General features: G+C 28.9%; 1 long non-coding RNA gene across 5 annotated transcripts in view; it reads right to left on the bottom strand.

The window, feature by feature from the left end:
- The window catches only part of LOC107447505 (uncharacterized), a 290,115-nt gene that overhangs the window by 245,159 nt on the left and 24,516 nt on the right, over positions 1-20,440 (bottom strand). Inside the window, exon 1 of one of the 5 annotated variants that reach the window (XR_015430901.1) lies at positions 274-704. The exons of the other annotated variants lie outside the window; for them this stretch is intronic. This is a non-coding gene — a long non-coding RNA (uncharacterized LOC107447505). Of the gene's footprint in view, positions 1-273; positions 705-20,440 lie in introns of those variants that run through there. 5 annotated transcript variants of the gene reach the window in all.

Here is a 20,440-nt window from a genome sequence, read left to right as displayed (position 1 = left end):
ATTCTTCGCTCAGCTTGCAATTGATAGTTAGCTTTCATTCTAAACGCCTCAATATAGAATAAGCAAACTGTGTTAACATGCCCGCCCAATCAGTTTCTCAAAAGTAAATTCAAAGAAAAAAGTAAATCCAAAAAAACTTTATATGCAGGATTCGAAATAGAGTTTTTTGCTATTCACATTTATTGAAATAAATAGGACTTATATAGTCAACTGCAAGTTTACTCAATATTGTATGAGAAAACTATATTAACATAAAATCAAAGTCCTACTTACAAACATGCCCATATTAAGTTTCTTAACACAAAAGTAGTTATAATCCAAAAAAATTTCATATGGAATATCCGAGTCACAATTTTTCTCAGTACATATTTTGTAAGCTATATATAACCGGCTACGCAACTATGTCCAGAGACTACCGCTAGTTTCAAACTCAAGTGGAAAACTGCTAAAGTGGTCGCTTTGCTCAAAGTAAGATGCATCTGAAAAGGGCCACAAAATGCCATTTATTCTATTTACAACACTACAAGAACAAGGACAAAAGTGCTAAAATTTTATAGTTTATTGCTAGCAATATCGCCAACTTGAATATCTCAACCAAAATCTTCATCAACATTGCCCTAAAGTGATCATTACATGAGCTGGGCACGTTTGGAAAGTACTTGGATACTTAACTGTTATTGTTACACAAGTAGCCTTTTAAACGTTACTTCAATAGTTATGGCTGGCCATTTCCTTTATGTGATATTTGCGTTCTCTAAGAAGAAAGTTAATACATCTTGATATTATAATACATCCAGGTTTTGGATTTAATGCTGGGTTACGGTTGCAACCATCAAAGATACATTTGGAAGTTAGACAAAGGCAGTCAATTTTTCAAAACATTCATTTAAATGTAACGGAAAAAATATGTGTTTTGTTTTTAGAAAATTGTAATTTGCATTCGAACTAATAAGTAGTTTGTTTTGCAAACATTTGTGTCTGGCATTTTTTATCATTATAAGAAATGGGGTAGAGTTTTCTCATTTCTAATGAAAAAAGAAATCAAAATGTTCATAAACTAATTTAGTAAGAGAAAGGAAGGGGGAAGAAAAAATGAATTGCGGTTATGATTGTTACTGAATTAGATATGAGAGTTATTTGGAAACCACACTAGTTGAAGTTGAAGTAATCATTGCAGAAATGGAATTGTACATTTTTGTCTTTATTTTTGCAAATTTTTATGATAATGTGGTGTTGTAATGACGGAAATAAAAGTAATCACTAAATAAATAAATAAATTGCACGCACCAAGAAATGTTAAAATAAACTATGACTTTTTGTAGTTAATCAATATTTATTAAGGGATAAATAAAATATCAAATGTTAAAATAAACATGAAAACTAATATTACTTTTTTTTAAGCATGGAATAGACTTCACGCAATTATTTTAACGCCTTTGTTAAGTTTAAATTTAACAAAAAATTATATATATATATAATCTTAAATTTATAATACATATATATATAATCTTAAAATTATATATGTATATATATGTAATCTTTTGCAACTAATTTTTATATAAAAATTATTTATAATTATATATATTATAGAAAAGACATTTTTAATAAATTTTTTGTCGAAATGTACAAATTTAAAAACGTTACATATAATAAATAGGGCATTGCTTAAATGTTGCGAGAAACTTCTAATGGAGCTAGGACACATAAGCAGGCCCAGCAACAATCCTTGCCCAGAAATGTTGTCGTACGCGGCTAGGGTCGCTTCCCCATTATGACCAGATCAAAAGCATACAAAGGTGGAGTTCGTAATAGGGAAGTGCTCCAACGTACGATGACATTTCCGGGCATGGTTTTCGATACAATTTTAATCATGATGATGTCCCCTAACTCCATTAGCAGTTTGTCGCCACATTTATGCGACCCCGTCCCACATGTGGCATTTTCAAACTTGCACATTTCGAAAGAAATATACTAAAAATGTCATTTGACAGCATCTTGAAAAGAAAATCCAATTGCAGATCTGTTGGGGGGAAAAAAGACCTCATGCTACAGAAAATAATAATAATAATAATAATAATAATTAGCTCCCAAGAGTAATCTTATCTGGGTTTAAATTAGTTCCAAGAATTTATTAATCAGATACAAGTATTTAATATAACTTATGCTGACTCTAACTTAATTCCTAAGTGTTTTATTCTTTAAACAGTTTTATTCTTTAACTCAAAATACCCAAGAAAATCGTATGGCCATTAAGATCAAAACTTGCTGCAATCTTGTCTTAAATGAATATTAACTGTAATGCATGTAAAGCCACATTTAAACTAAGTTCAAAATAAATTAGACGTATCTCCTGTTGCAATATTTTTAATAAAAAAATGTTCTTGAAATTTAGTTAAAAACTAGTTTAATATTAGATTATAGTTAAAGTTTCGAATATTTGTAATGACTCTTAAAACTTGGTTTTAATTTTGTGGTCAGCGAAAAACAATTCCAAAAGTTCATAAACATTTTTAGCTGGTGAGATATTGTTCTCATTTTTCTCCTTTGTATTTTAATAAAAAAATCATCTGTATATTAGATTAAGCTTCCAGATATTTTGTTGCCAATAGCAACTCTTGCTATTTCAGGATGTTCAACATTTGATCTTGGTTTAGAGCCAAAGGGGGCAAACCCATTAGCAGGGTTAGTTATTTTTCAGTTATTTTCTATTATTATTATTTTGCTTCTAAATTGATCTAAAATTCCTGGAAAAGTGAAAATGTACTAAGGAGGAAAGAATGGCGAGGGAAATTATTTGACCAGAATTGATTGCTTTAATTCATATGAATGCCGGAATAAAAAATACAATTCATAATAATAATTCATATTAATAAAAATAAAATTATCGTGCCAAATCTGGTTAAAAATTTTGCATTTCCCACTCTCAGAAATAAAACTCTCACTTTAGACGATTCTGCAATCCCTAAGCTATATTTCTTTAATTTTGTGAATCATTTCGCCCGAAATCACGTGATTTGTGACGAAACGCGAACTCTCAAATATATGACGAAAATATTTTTATCAACTCGGAACCTCATTTCAGTGCATTGTGGGAGATTGTTATGAAGAATGAAGAAATATTTAATTAATTTTGACGAAATTGGTTTTCTCGAAACTAAAGAATGTATTATTTTTTTCTAACTAGTCTGATTTATCTCTCCATTCTATAATTAAATAACAATTTTGATATTATTTTTCTTAAATTAATTTTAAACTCTTTTTTTTTCTTTATATATTGTTTAAAATTAAGTTTTTAAAACAATATATTTTATTTGAATATTAAATTTTCCACTATTGTGTCACCACACAACAGCAATTTGAATTTAAACAATTTTACAAGTTAATGCTAAATACTTGAATTGGGTGGACTAAATTTGATTCATTCGCGTGTATAAAAGAATAACCATTTACCACTGAAGCAGAACGCCACGATTATACCATGAGATAGACCCCAAAAGTTCTTTTTTTTCTTTTTTAAAGAGTGATAATCAAGACAATTATATGAAGACTACGTGTGCGGTAAACTTCAAAAGAGCTAAAAGATCTTAAAAAAGAAAATAATAATTTTCTAGGCTTATCTTTGTTAATACGCAGATATTACATGTCAAAGCACAAAGAAAAACCAGCCATTCAGTGAACATCAGGTAATCCTCGAGTTGTTTGGAATATTAATCCAACTGTGTTCTTACATGGATGTTTTAATGCAGTTAAATTAGATTTGACGACAAATTAAATGAACAATATTTATTATTATTTTTCAAGAAATTTACAGCTTATGAAATGAAGTTTTTTCTTTTTTCTTTTTAAGTTTATCATAGTTTTTCACTGGATTATCGTTAATTTTATAACTGTTGCTGAACAGCCAACCCAGTGTTGAGTTAACGATTACCTTGTTCAACTCCGTTGCCTTGTATTTTTGAACTCAATCCAGAAGACAAGGGTACTCCTGGATCAAGTTTTGGGAGAAATTTGCCTTTGTGGAGGAATCCTTAATGGAACTAACCGACATTTGCGTTACATGGTGAGAAAAACCACAAAAACGTCCGGGGTCAGCCTGATGGCAAGGGGACTCTAACCCATGATCCGTCTACCACTGAGTATATTTCATGTCAGCACTGTAATCGATGCGCGCCGGTTGCGGAATTCGTATTAATCAGCCATCACTGAGATTAATAGCTGGGTCACTTCATTGGAAGGTGAGTGCTCTATCCCCTGAGTTTTTTTGTATAAAATAAAATTTGTAATTTTGTTACGATGCTTCTTAAGCGTGAAGGATTAATACATGGTTCAGTTTAGCAACTTATTTAGGTTGTAGCAAATTTGCATCGTATTATGATTCAAGATACCGATAATAAGGTTCAATTTTGAACCGATTATTCTAAAGATGTTTGTTTGATTAATTCTGCTTGAATAGAAAACTGAGAAAAAGTGTTTGAACTCAAATCACATACATGTGGAGAAAATTGGTCAATGTTTATAACATTATAACATTTTTAAGTTTAAACAAGTTTAAATTTAAAATAAAAACTGAAAATAGTTATTAATGTATAGCCCAACAAATTGTCCTTGTAAATGTTTTTAGTTATTTCTGACAGTTTTGGATCCCGGGATTAACATAGAAGCATTTTATCACGTTTTGCCATAATGTGCAAAAATAAGTTTTCCAATATTCCATCGGTTTTCTTTAATGGATAAAAATAAAGTCCCCAAATAGTTTTTATCCTATACAGTAGAGATGTCAACCATGCTATTTTCGCAGTATATAAAATAAGTAAGTAAAATAAAGAAGGATTAATGTAATATACATCTTACGGAAGCCATACTAAGCCTATACGGAACTAGACCAATGGAATTACGACTGAAAAGAATGAGGAAAAATAAAATCGAAAGATACATTGATAAAAAGAATAAAAGTAGTCTTCTTTTTCCATTTTCTTAGCCAAAACTGGCGAAGAAAAAGTAATCAAACAGGGACTGAAAATGGGTGTTTTCGATTCTTTTTCCTTTTCAGGTCCAACAACGTACGCCAAAAGAAAGATTGTTTTGTAAATGGGATTTTTGGGCACCAGCCGCTTTTTCAGACGACGATAAACACAATAAAATGAATGTGATATATTTCGCTATTGTCAAGGAAAAAAGGGGGAAAGTGGGGGTAAAAGAGAAAAGGAATTTAGATAAAAGTGATGAGAAACGAAAGTGAAGTGTATCAAACACAATCTGAATAGACTGATTCAAACTCAGATAAAAGAAGATAAGAGAGAATTTAGACAGAATAGAAATAAAGAAATTTTTCTTTTGAAAATTCCATTAAGAATGTGATGAATAAAGAACAAAAAACGAGAAAATTAAGTTATTAGTGTCACTTGCAGAGAGTTTTTGTTCGCGGCTGAAAGCGTTGAGTTTCGTTTAATTAAATACATTGGCTGCCCGCCAACATTTTCTTAAGAACTAAATTTAGAAATAATAGCGTTTTAAAAAAGAAAACATTTCACTTTTTCAACTTCTCTAATGTATAGTGAATGATAAATTATTATTACTTGATAAAAGATCTAAGCCATCATTTGACGTTTGTGACTAAATCTGCCATTTTATCAGATTACTAGAAATCGCTGTTAAGAAGAGGAATTATATGAAAAAGGGGTCGTTGTTAAATAACTGGAACTTATTTAAAGATTCAGTTCAAGCTGTTTTACGATCTATTTTAACGCTTTTATAGAATTACAGACGTGAATGAGATGAAACACAAGTGATTTGAAATATAAAAGTCGCCAACGAAAAATGGAAAAGTAAAGATGAGAAACAAAATTAGAAGACCATTTTTCTTTGTCACCGCTTTATGTTTCAAATCACTTTTATTTCTTCTCATTCACGTCCTGCAAGTCTTGAAAATAGGCGCCTAGTTTTGAACGCTTGAAACATGTCCTGTTATTTCCTATTTATGTATTTTTGAAGCAGATGAAGTTCTTAAATCAGGTAATATATTACCGCGTCAGTTTCTTGGTATTATGTATTTAAAGAATTCTGATATAAAAATTAATCTTATGAAGGTGTAAGTCTTTAGTACTTTTATACATTCTCTTCTAATAATGTCTTCTAATCAGAACTTCATTTGCATAAAGTTATGAAAATTAACCTTTTTATTTACAAAACAACTGAAAAAATAATTTTCTTTTTAAGATCAGGGGTAAGGTGTACATGAATTAGATCAACGTGTTTTTTTTTAAAGGATAGTATTTTATTCCAAAGGTGCTCTTCTTATCAAGGTATTTTACTATTTTTTTAAAAGCTTACAGTTGCTAAAAAAACGATAACTCATTTTATCGGCATAGATGAAAAATAAACCAGATTTTACCCTCTGACGGAGATGTCCCTTTTATTTATTTTATTTCTGACGCTCTAATACCAATCAGAAATATATTTTGATATTTTTAATCATAAAAAAAGTCAAATAACTACTAAGAAAATCTGTTAGATTATCGGAATTTTATTTATACTAATATATAAAATCCAAAAAATTATTTAGAAATTTTTTATCAGCATTATAAATCAAATTTATTAATAATTGATTTTGTAAATTAAAGAAATTGTAATGAAGAATAACTGTTTTTCTTAGAACTAAATAACTGGAAATAAATGCAAATTTAAAAAATTATTGCTTAAAATGAACCGTGTTTGGAAGATTTTATCTTTAACGCAAATATTTCATACTGTATTTTCTAACCATAAATTATTAAAATAATAAATATAATATTTCTATTTTTATTTGATCCAAATTAATTCAAAATATCGAAAAAGTATGTTTAAGAAAAATTCCGCAGCAAAGGGTTAAAAGGAATAACTATTAAATCTCTTAAATGTTTCTCTATAAGGCAAAACTCCTATTATTTACCCTGAAGAAATGTTTTTAAATTTATCTTTTACCACGTTATATTCAGGATATACAACCAGATAAATTAGGATTACACTTATATTTAATTTAATACACACTAATAGCTTATATATTCAGGATATTTAATTAGATTTGAACTAAAAATTTTCCATTCTGGAATCTCTCTGAACAAAATTGGGGAGATTTCTTTTGGTTACATATTTTCTTTCTAACTATAATACATAATTCCATGCATTCCAAAAACAATTTACTCTAACACCAAATTAGTTGAAATCTCTAGGAAATCACTATACACATCGATTGTCTCGACATTCATGGTGTCCAATATCTGTTAAAATTTTCAGCTTCAGAAGAGGAAAAGAATACACTATTGCAAAGCTAAGATATACAATATCATTTATTAGATAGTCGGTGTCACTTCGTTGATTATGTCAGTCAATACAGTTTCTTTATGGTTTTTTAGTTAGAATTTATTTATTTATGTACTATTTATAGGCTTATAGTAAGTTTTAAAAGAACATTTAAATCTAGTTTAAAAGAGAAAAAAAATCCTGTTTGGTTAAATGTGAAAACTGTGGGGAAAAAATGCTCGAACCTATAAGTAAAAATTAACTTTATTTATTTAAACAAACTATCATTCATTAATTATATACCAAATAGTAGACAAAATAATATCGAAGCACTTCTCTACTAATACATTATTTCATATTTCTCCAGAAATAACAGAATCATTTTATAACTTCAGAAGTTTTAGATAGTGCGATTTCTCATTGTATCAACGAAGTTAAAAGGTTTTAGAAGTTTGAGGGACCGACAATAATGTAATGACAAACGGAAAATAATGTTTTTGAACATTCTACGCCAAGAAAGGCAGCAATAGATCTGTAACTTTTGACAATTGTTTTGGTTATTATTTGCAATAATTAAACTAAATTTCGTCTGCCTTAAATGTTTATGGAGCTATGGACATTTTATAAAAAAAAACTAATTTCTTTTTGTCTTACAATTTTTTGCTATAACTTTAAAAATATTCAATAAATTAAACATTAAACAAAACTTATGAAACAATTTAATTTCATAATTATTGCTATGAAATTTGAAAAAAAAAATCCTTTAAAACTCCGCAAGATATGAATAATTAGAGTAATTCTTTTATACTACGCATGCGTGGGAAAAAATAAAAAATATTATCCTTAAATTTTGTATTGAATCGTATTTGGCAACAAATAAGAAAAGCCCTATTTGAATATATTAAAAAAGTTTTAAGTAATTTTCTAACTAGTTTACGTACTTTTTTTTTAAAAAAAAGCACAGTATGGTAAGAGATTTTCCATTTATTTCATTTCTTACTGAAGAAGATTTATAGAAAATGACACCGGCATTGTTGGGGTACACGCCCCCCCCCCCCATAAAAGTATCGTTTCTTTCACCTGTTTTCGTTACTTATTGCATCACATTTTGGTGTATGAATGCTTATTGTAAGGTATTATCCTTTATTATTAAGTTCTGTCTTTTGATATAAAAAATAATATTTATAGAATACCTATCATTTTGACCTTTCCTATAAAAAGTACGAAAATTGCTTGCAACTTCTTAAATATTGAAGATATCGTAATCGGATTTTCTTTATTAGTTGCCATACATGATTCACTACGAAAAAGTTACAAATCCACTGCAACAGTTTTTGGTAGGAGATTTAAAAATATTATTTTTCGTTTATAACTTATAGTTGGTCCCTAAAATCCCTAAAAGCTTTGAACTTCATTTATATGTATGAGAAATCGCATGATTTAAAACTTACAAGAGTTATAAATTGATTCTGTTTTCATTTTTAGAGAAATATTAAAAAGATGCATTAGCGTAGAAGTGTTTCTTTTATTTCTTTTATATTATTATGATAACACTGGGGAACATTTTTGTTGTTGTTGTTGTTTGAGATTTTTTAACAGAATGTAGATACTTTCATATCACTGATTTCAAATCTGCAATCGGTTTTTCTATACAAGAAGTTGCAGTTTTTTTTTTCATTCTTATTTTTCATTCATTTATTTATTTTTTTTATTTTTAAATGACGTTTTAAACTATTTTTCGTCAAAATGTACAAGCTTAAAAATGTTATGCATTACAGAGATCGCGTAAATGTTGCGACAGACTTATAAGAGAGTTAAAGATCAGGATTAAAAGAACATGGCCCAGAAATGTCGTCTTACACAGCTAGGGGCGCATTCCTAATATGAACTCTTTTTTCATGCTCTTTTGAGCAGGTCATAATAGATAAGGGCCTCTAACCGCGTTTGATGACATTTCGGTCATAGGTTTCTATGAAATTTTAATCCTGATGATGTATCCTAACTCCCCTATAAGTGTGCCGTCGCATTTACGAGAACACAAGTTGTGTATATCGTTTTCAAACTTGTACATTTCTGCAAAAATAAACTAAAAATATCAATAAAAAAAATCTGTAGCTTTGAGAGCAAATCAAGAAAAACTTTAAAATATGGAGATAAAAAAAGGATGGATATGACAACCGAAGCTGACGTCCTCAGGGGGTACCAGTTCCGGAAGTCATAAAAGCAACACATTTTCTATCGAGAGAGCACGAAAAAAAGTCTAAAATTGCTCTCTCTGTACTCCAAAGGTTTTACCAAAGTCCAGGAAATGAATATAATACGTAATAAGAAATATAAAATACAAAAAGCAAATACAGAAGAATAAAAACAAGACAAATACATAAGAATAGTACATGCAGAAGCGTATTTGTAACAAAAATCCAATAACCAGATAACACAACTGACTGCGAGACATAACTAAATTGAAATAAACATAAAAACAACGCAACAACGGAGTACAGAGAGAGCAATTTTAGACTTTTTGTCGTACTCTTTCGATAGAAAAGGTTTTGCGTTTATGACTTCCGGAGCTGGCACCGCCTGAAGACATCAGCTTTGGTTGTCATATTTAAAAAATTTTTTTCATATTTCAATATTTTTGCATAGAAAGTATTATTATTTTTAAAAGCTTTTAAAATTATTATAGTTTTTAAAATTCTTTTCTTAATTAGAGAGCAAAACTAATTTCATATTTGAAATCCACAACCCCGAATTAGGCAGGATCAATTCTTCGCATAAATGCACCGAAAAATTTGTTCGCCACTGTAATTAATAATATAATAATTAATGTTAAATTAAACAACTAATAAATTTCTCATTAAAGTCGTCTTTTTTCGAATAAATAACTAATTGTTAAACTGTTAATAAAAAGTAATCTTAAAATAGAGGAGAAAACTGACCAGAGCATGCTTAATGAGCATTAAAGTCAATGTCGGATTCATATCACGATATTTCAAGAATAATTAAAATCAACACAGGAAGAAGGAAAAAATAATAATGATGATTGGTAGTTTTAGAATAGATATATATATGTGATAAATAAGAGCGATATTAGTAAGCACGCACATGCATCTGCAGTATTACTTTAATGACACTTTGACTGAACTTGTCATACCCTACTTTAGAGTAGGCTGCTATTCAATTACAAGTTAAAATGATGAATGTCTTCCTGTAATCTGACTTGTGATAACAATTACCGATCTGACGGTTGTTAGACACTTTCAAAATTGTTCTAAAAGCTTGGTTACTTTATCTCTATTGTCTGAATCTTAGTTTAAAGGTGGACAGTATGTGTCATTATTCACGCTTCATGTGGCAGAATGATTAATATTATTCCATCCCCTGCATTCGAATCTAGCCACATGGATGATTAGTAAGGTATTACATGTTAATTAATTTAAATAACTTTGCTTTAGTTTTTAAATTAAAAGGGCATCGTTGATTAAAATAATTCAATTTAAAAATATGACGTTGAATATTAAACAAATTGGGCAATCAAAAAATATTTTAAACCCGGGTTTTGTTGTAATTATTGAAATAAATGCATTTAAATCTATAGCAATCTTGCCTTTTTTCAGTACTTTGCAACATTTCTGTAATTTAAAAATATGTTTTAAATTTGAATTGGCTTGACACCGAAAAAATGTACGGTCAAAATTAAATCAATCTAATAAATATTAAAACTATTTAAAAGAATGTTAGATCAGGATTATCGCGAGTTGAATCTCACACAAAGTAGGCAATGTCGAATATACAGAAATTCTCAATCTGTGGCCCTTCGGACATTTTCATGCGTTCTTCGTAATAACATTCGAATTTTCTTTATTTGAATAACACAATGAATTATTTTCGTAGTACGTAATCGTGGAATCGGTCTATCCAATATTTATATTCTATATTTTATTTTATTTAAGGGGCAGTAGAAATCCAGTGGTTAAAGAATCGGACTCCGGTCCGCAGAGGCCGTGGTTCAATTCTCGACTCAACCAACACCCACCAAGTACATGTGATATACGTGTTCGTAAAATCTATGGAAGTGTCCTGTGATTGATCCATGAGCAGTACAGGGATCTGGAGAAAATTTCCTTCCCCTTTAGCTCTATGTCTGAATTGAAGAAGTGGCTTAACGAATGTACTGTCATCTCTCTTGGGAAACGAAAGGGGCACTTTCCTCATTTAGATCGCAAAAGACCGATAGCTGACTCGCTAGGCTTGTCCAAGTGTCATTAGAAACAACACAAGCACTTTACTTATTATTATACTATTTATTATACTATTTATTATACTATATATATATATATATATATATATATATATATATATATATATATATATATATATATATATTATACTATATATATTTTATTATATTATATTCATAAATAAATAAAAAGGCCATCGTAATAATGCATGATTCATTTTTTTTGATTAATATATAGCAGACGTAGTTCTATGCAGATTTTCATTCATTTTTGTGTTTATGGCAAGCCATTGATTTAATTATGCATCTAGTGGTTTTAAGGTATGGACTGGTTATGAATCACTAAGCTACTATATTTGGTTTGTATAATTATTTCGGAAACAGCTGTTCATTTGCATAAAATATCACCATTGTTAGATTGGTTCAGAGAATGAATAACATTGTCGTCGGGCAAACCATGAAACGCTATTTTGGATTATCCATTAATATGATACAAATAGGTATAATGCCATTTAAAAAATACCTATCAAAACAAAGCTCATTTCGAATCTAAATTTCAAATAACATATGACTTCACAAGTGGTTTTAAAAAGTAATAAAGACACGAGGAGTAATGTTCAATGTAGTAAATCTAATGATTTTTCCATTCTAAATAATAAAGTATGAACCACCGGATCAAACAAATACTTTTTACTTCTATTTAATTATAGTACATTTCAATATCTCATTTCTATAAACAACTTTCGTTTTTAAATAAGACGCCAATTTCTTTCTAATTGAAAAAAAAAAATCCAAAAATCTTTGAAGAAAATTTTGATAAAAACTTGATATTTTTCAACTATTTCACGCCACAAAAAAAATGAGTAATTTGTGGAACTAATAGGAAGAAATGTTTCAAATTAAAATAATAATCTATTTCACAAGATGGCTTACGGCTCTATGGGCTGTACATTCTAGCCATAATCATAATTATCCAACCGCATGTTGGAAACATAGTGATAAGGAATACCACAGAAATGATGTTTATTAAGAACGATATAGCAATCTGCATAATATATCTCTTATGAAATGGGGAGTGCTGGAACAATTGAATGGTATTTTGATTAGACGATTTTTAGATGAAATCATCAAATTTCTCTTTATTTTTCGTAGATAAAGTGAGAAGAAACATTATTACGTTTTGTATAGATAAAAATATAGTATTTAGAAGCAATTATGAAACATTTATACCAATAAAGTTTGCTTTATGTTTTACACGGATTCTGTATCACGTAAGTTAGAAGTATATAATTTGCTCGTTTTTATATGAAATGAGACTCAAAGTATTCTCAATTTACTGTTTTGAGAAGAAAAAAAGTATCATGTCAAAAAATTTATTAATGGATGCTGGGCTTTGAATAATATCAAGAGATCACGCGATTCCAATTGGATATAACTTCGCAATTTTTGACCAGATACATCCGCAGGGCTATACCTTAATTGTTCGATGGAACAAGACGTGAAAAATAATTTACAAGCTTTGCTTTACCTTTAAATGAACCATTTAACGAATTTTGAATTAACTTTCAAAACTCAAAAAGTACGAAGAAGTTATGTACTTCATCCCCTCCTGATTTCTGAATTTAGCATATTATTTTGGCCAGTGGTAGTGAATTAAAGCAGAAATGATTTTTTTTTATCACCGTCGTTGAACAGCCGACTCAATGTTGGGTTTACGATTACTAATATTCAATTCCGTAGCCTTGAACCAATCCAGAAGACAAGGAAACTCCTAGATCAATACCGCCAGAGGTACTGATTTGTTACGTGAACAGGGAGGACTTTGAGAATCGACAGAAACAACTTGCATCAGTCACCATTACTACTTCGGCCAGCGGGGATCGAACACACGAACTCTTGGACGTGAGTCCAGCTCCCTACCAACCAGGCTATCCCGGCCCTAAGGAAACTGGAGAAATTTATTAAACTTCAATCAGAACGAAGCTATTGCTGGATATTGTAGCCAACCGATTCATCCGCACTGTGTAGACATGTACTATAAAGTCATGTATATCAAATCTAATGCTGAAGAACCTGGCCATTAGTTCATTCAACTTTTTATATATCTGTTTATATTATTTATGTGTTGACCAAGAAAATTCTTTTAATTCTAGTTTATTAAAGTATAAGTACGTCACTTTTGTTACTTTAGAAAAAATATTTCCTGAAGCAATGGAAATTTCGTAATTATTTGTAGGGTACAGTATTAGTATTTGCTTTTTTTAGTTTTTAATTAAATAGCGAAAGACTAAACTCAAATTATTTTAGATACTAACTTTAAATTTTAAGCTTGTGATGCAATTATAGGCATAACATATTTCCTAGCCTTAAGAATTTTTCCTTAATTTCATAAATTTAATTTCTTTTAATTATTCTTAATCCAACTAAAATGACATGAAATCAGTTATTCAATTTTTATCACCTTCGATAAAAATTAAGTAACTGGTTCAATTTTATAAAAAGCGATAATTAATATCTTATTCTTTTCTGAATATTCAACGTAACGGCTTTAATTCATTACAAGATATAACTCATTAGTTAACAGTCGCGACTAATCGAATAACAAAATCTATTTTTGACTCTATTTTCCTTATTCTAATTTTCTTCTGTAACCACAAAAATGTTACGGTTACAGGGTTATATTAAATTCTCACCATCTTTTTGGTTTATTTTAGAGCGGGATTGGCTTTATTTTTAGCTATATTATTTATTGATAACTTATCTACTTTGGATCTTTTCCTATGCTTCTAAGTATTCATTATTAACTATTCTTACACTCGTAATTTAAAATTCTTGACATTAGATCCAATGTCCTCTGAGTCCAATCGTTAATAGATACAATTGTCATATAAACATGCATCTCTTCGTCTCTATTAAAGGAGATGCTGATTACAATATCATTTTTATTGATATGGCCATATTTCTTCGTTTTAAAAAGATTCTTTAAATAAAGCAAGTTCGTTAGATGTCTCTCATCCCTCTTTCACTACTGAAACTACAAGGCTACGGAGTTGAACATAAGTATAGTCATAAACCCGAAAATTGGGTCGGCTATTCAACGACGGTTATAAAATAGAATAAAGCGCTATGTCCAAAGAATTTATCCCACTACTACTACAAATGCCTCTATAAAGCTGATAAAAGTTCTGCCAACGCTTGGTATTTTGATTAGACGGTCATAGTATGAAGAAAGTCAACGATCAAATATTCCTACATTTTTGATTTATTATCATACACAGAAGTAGTGGATCCGAAACGTAGATCAGAAATATAATATTTAGGAGCAACTATTAAACATTGATTCCTAAGAAGTTGATTTATACAAAGTCTGTATCGTGCAGTTGGAATTTACTGGGACAATTACGTCACATTTTCGAAATCTGTTCTTAATTTACTGTTATACGAAAAAAAAAGTGTCACGTCATAAAAGGTATTAATGAAACCCAGGTGTGATATAGAGTCACGCGATTCTAATTATAGATCACTTTTAAATTGTTGACCCGATACTACCTCTGAGTCTTTCTTTAATGACCAAAATGATTAAAGCTTGGAAAACTATTTAAAAACTAGGTTATACGAAAAATCTCGATGTCTCGAAAAGCGAAAAATACTTTTTTAAATACGTGCATTAACGCATTGAAAAGTATATTTATATATTTTTACTTACACCAAAGGCTTTTGTTAGCTACCAGCCTAGTTTCAGAAGTTTACATGTCTTGCATCTTAGATTTTAAGTAAGTGACAGAGGTTATTTTTGCCAACTTTTCAAAAGATTTACATAAGCCTTCGAATTATTTAGAAGTAGTAGTAAAAAAAAACCCTATGAATTCGAATTTACTAAGCCAAGAATCGTACAATCAAATACTACCGCTACAGAATATTTATCTGCAGTTCGGAGAAAGTTGGAATTTCTGGGCATTTATTAATTAGTGTAAAATTCGTAAATACCAGAGATGCCAACTTGCTCCGGACAGCAAAAATATATATTTTAAATTGGTAGTTTATCAATTGTAATTCTTGGTTTAATAAATTCAATTTAGTAGATTTTTATCCACCACTACAATAGCTCGTAGGCTTATATAATTCACCACTTTATAGTACTTAAGTCATGCTATACCTTTTAAAAAGCAAGCAAAAATAGTCAAGTATTCGCAAAATTTACTTTGCAGTTATTTACCGTTTTTTTAAAATTATTTTGGCGTGTCCGGAGCAGTTGGCATCTCTAAAATACGTCGCATAATAGCATAAAGTGGACGAAATTATATAGAGCAATATACGGGTATGTTTAATCAAAGATTTTATTTTTTAATTATTTTGGCGTGTCCGGAGCAGTTGGCATCTCTAAAATACGTCGCATAATAGCATAAAGTGGACGAAATTATATAGAGCAATATACGGGTATGTTTAATCAAAGATTTTATTTTTTTGCTTTCACTTTAATTTTGACTTAACTAATCCACATTAGGGAGTGAAAAATAGAATAAAGCAAGTACTTATATATTAATCAGCCCATCCTTCAAAAAATAAAAAATAAAGTAGAAAAAATACCATATTTTTTACTTTATTCTGATTTTCATTTTACCCTGAAAATGTCACTTACGTGACTCATCCACTGAGCTCTTCGATTGTGACCGTCAGCAGAAATGTTTTAAACTTTACCAGCACCGACAAACCACATCAAAGGTTAATCAGGTCTTTGATATGTGTTTTATTAATGGCAAAAATCATTTGAAATGAAATGAATTGAAAATAAGAATGAAATTTCAAAACATTATAAGTACTTAGGCATTAGTAGCAAGGAACAAAAATCACTTAAGTAATATATTTAATTATATTTGATATAGTTAATTAAGTGTTAACGAGATATTAGTTAAATAGTGTTTCTTTGAAATTTAAATATACTTACTTGTCTTTCGACAATCATTCCACAAATACATTTTTTGAAGACTATAACTAATATCTTTTTAAGCGAATAAAAAATTATTAAGAATTTTATATTAATAAATTGATAAAATAAACAAACTAAATAAAAATGAAGTTTAGCTCTTTATTTAGGTATCATATGTTCATGCTTTTAATAAAAATGTAATAATGACAAAATGTGATTTTGAAATTCACGTATTGGACATTAGATAATCATCACGCGAATAAAATTTTCAAATAATTAGCTAATGTCTTTTTGGAGTGAATAAAAAATGATTACTAAATCAGATTCCATTATCTATTCCCACCTTCTGTGGAAAAAGTGAGAGCTGTAAAAACTACCCCATCTCTTAGATAAAAATCCTAATTACTGTTACCGCGTTACAGTGGTGTTAAATTACCGCTATAAATCACAGCTACAGGATTTTTTTTATTTTTTATTATTCATTCTCCCAATCTAGATTTTTTTTTCTTTTATGGTTGCGTGGAAGTTTGTCACACAAGAGCTTTTTTCTTCCGGTTGATTTCACCATTCTAGTTTCCGTTACTTAAAATTTTGCAAATATTTTGTGTCTTTTATACTCTTCCTGAATATTTATTTTTATATTTAATGTGGAAGAAAAATTGTTCTCTTGCTGGATTCCTGTTTTAACAAATTTGATTTAATGTACTTGCAACTATTACTACATTTAAATAGTTTAAACATACATAAAAAGAACCCGCTAGTTACTGCAGAGATTCCAATTTGCTCCAGACAGCGGATAAATATTTTCGAGTGGTAGACTTTTAAAGTATGACTCTCGGTTTAGTAATTTTGATTTATAGGATTTTTACTCACCACTATTTCTAAATAACTCAATGGCTTATGTGATACGACAATTTGTTACAGTTAAGCCTAGAGCCCCTGAATTGGACAGGCCGACTTATCATTTATTGTTGGAGCAAAGAGCTAACATATGCACAGCGAATAAATATTTTCAAGTGGTAGTTTATTAATTGTAATTCTTGGTTTAATAAGTTCGATTTAGTAGATTTTAATCCACCACTATTTCTAAACAATGCGTAGGCTTATATAATTCAACACTTTATAGTACTTATTACATGATGATTTAGTTAGAGCCCCTGGCGGGGCTGATGCTAAGATAACCACCACATATGAGTATGAGTACTTATTTCATGCCTTACATTTTTAAAAGCAAGCAAATATTGTCAACTATTTGCAAAATTTACTTTGTATTTATTTACCGTTTATTAAATTATTTTGGCGTGTCCGGTGCAGTTGGCATCTCTGTAATAGCATAACTAATACTAACATAACGTTAACTTGCGAACTTGTTTGCTCCAATATTGCTTGATAGGTCAGCTCTGATAGTATAGGAGCCTTAGTTAAGCCCAGTCTGCCACAAAAGCCTCTTCTCTCTCTTAAATTTGTTTGTTTAATCTCGCTACTTTATTTTAATTTTCTCTCAGTAAATGCTACTGAATCCCAACTTTCACAATTCAATTGCGCTTCGGCAATTTAACATACATTCCCACCCAGATGAATTAGTTAGAGCCCCTCGCGGGGCTCTACTAATTCATCTGGGATAACTACCGCATATGAGTATGAATACCGTTAAGCCTTTTAAAAAATTGGCAAAATTTTTATTTCCGTTTTTTTACGGAGCAGTTACGGATAACAAACCGGGGCAAGTTGACATTCCGGACATAACTAATATTAAAACTCACATGTGTAATCTTAAACATATCATAAATAAATTTAAAATGTCTTTCAGATTATTCCATTATAAAAATTAATTAATAGATTGTTGACTTACGAATTTAGTTTTAATAAGGAATAATTGTCTTTCATGTTGTAATGACTAGAACACCCCTTTAAAAAAATAAGTATCAATTCATAAAATTAATATATAAATTTTTAATTTAGTTGTTCATTTGTAGCAACCACCATATATTTATATTATCAAAGATTAAGTACCCAAAATATTCTGAACATTTAATTAATTATTAAATTTTTATCACTAATAATTATTCTATATGCTTAATAAAACAAAATTCGTAACTCAATAATCAATTCATTAGTTTTTGGGAAGGAATACTCTGAAGGATTTGTTAATATTTCTTCATGATAAGAATAAAAATTAACAAATTCTTCATTTTATTCCTTTCTAGAAACTAATAAATTAATTATTCAGTTACGAATTTTGTTTTAATAAGCCTATGGAATAATTGCCAATAACAAAAAGTTTAATTATTAAGTAACATAAGTGCATCAACTTTTATATTGTGATAACTCGAATATGTCTTTGAAAAAAAAAATGGGTACCAATTCATATCATTAATATATAATTTTTCAATTTAGTTATTTATTCGTAACAACCACCATATATTCATACTATTAGCAAAGATCTATAGAATGTCTAAGATTTTCTATGCATTGAATTTTAATTATGAACGAACTTAAATAAATTAGTAAAGTAAAATTGTTAGTTTTTGTCCCTTATAAATAAAATACCGCTTTTAATTGGTTGCCACATTTTTTATTATTGGGTTCATTTTGGAACCCTTATCAAAAAATACTTTAAAAATATAAATAAATATGCAAAGTACAAAACATACAACATACATAATAAATACAAAAACAACTTTTCACATTACTATTTAATTTTTTTTATTTGAATCATAAATATTATAAATTATTCGGCAACAATAAATTATGTTAATTAAGTTTTCACGGGAAATTTATATAGAAACTAATGTCTTTAGTTGCAAACAATTTCTCATAACATTTAAATTAAAAATAAAATTATTAGAATAAATAATATTTAGTTTTTTTTTCTTTTTTTTTTATCCTTACAGATTACTGTTTGATTGTTTTTGTAAAATACTTTACATTATTGCATACTGTGATTATGATTATTTATTTACAATGTACGAGTTACTAATAAAATTAAATTTAAAATTTCAAAAAAAAAAAAAAAGAGAGAGAGCACAGGTTTTCTGTTTTTTCTATTATCTGCTACAATTTACGAAAAGGATTCATTTATTCCATTTTCAGTTTGATGTCCCATATTTTTATAAACCAATGAGGAGAAGTAACTCCTCCTATAGTAGGAGGGGTTAGTTTTGCTCCTTAATTATGACTGTTATGGTGTAAAAACCAGTAAATTAATATTGTTTACAAATATTGGTTGTAAAATATTAAAAAGTTTAATTCATTAGCTCCCAACGATCAATTGAGAAGAAACTTTTTAAACGGTAGTTAAAAAATACTGAATCCACTCAATTTAGTTTACCTACAAATTTGACATCCAATCGGATGTCAAATTTATTTATTTCTAACTCATCCAGCATCCTTGTTTAACCCTTTAAAGCAGAATTCCTATTAAACAAATTTTTCATATTTTTTTAATTATTTTGAATTAATTTAGGTCAAAATAAGTGAAAAATATTATATTTAGTATTTAAATAATTTATGAAATACAGCATGAAACATTAGTGTCTTTTTTTGTGTTAAAGGCAAAATCTTCCAAACACGCCTCACTTCCAAACAATATTTTTGCAAATTTGCAGTTAATTAGATCTACGAGAAACAGATATTCATCATTGAAATTTCATTAATTTACAAAATTAATAATGAATAATATTTTCAATTTTAATGAAAAAAAAATTTTTAAACTACTTCTTTTGTGGATTTTATATTTTAGTACAAATGTAATTCCGATAATCCGATAATGTAATTCCGATGACAGATTTAGTAACTATTAGATTGATTTTCATAGTAAAAAAATGCCAAACTATATTTGTGCTTGCAATTAAAGCGTTAGAAAAAAATACATGAAAAGAACATCGATGTCCTATCTTTGTCAAAGGATTAGTAACAGTGCTTTTCTTAAAAAACTGGCAACACATTAATGTCATTATTTGAGGAAACAATTAGACATTCCACGAGAAATAAAG

This window comes from Parasteatoda tepidariorum, chromosome 12 (assembly GCF_982258835.1).
Source record: "Parasteatoda tepidariorum strain Cologne lab strain chromosome 12, Ptep-v5.0, whole genome shotgun sequence".
NCBI lineage: Eukaryota > Metazoa > Arthropoda > Arachnida > Araneae > Theridiidae > Parasteatoda > Parasteatoda tepidariorum.
Note: the sequence above shows the minus strand (reverse complement) of the source record. Positions and strands in the feature narration are given on the sequence as shown.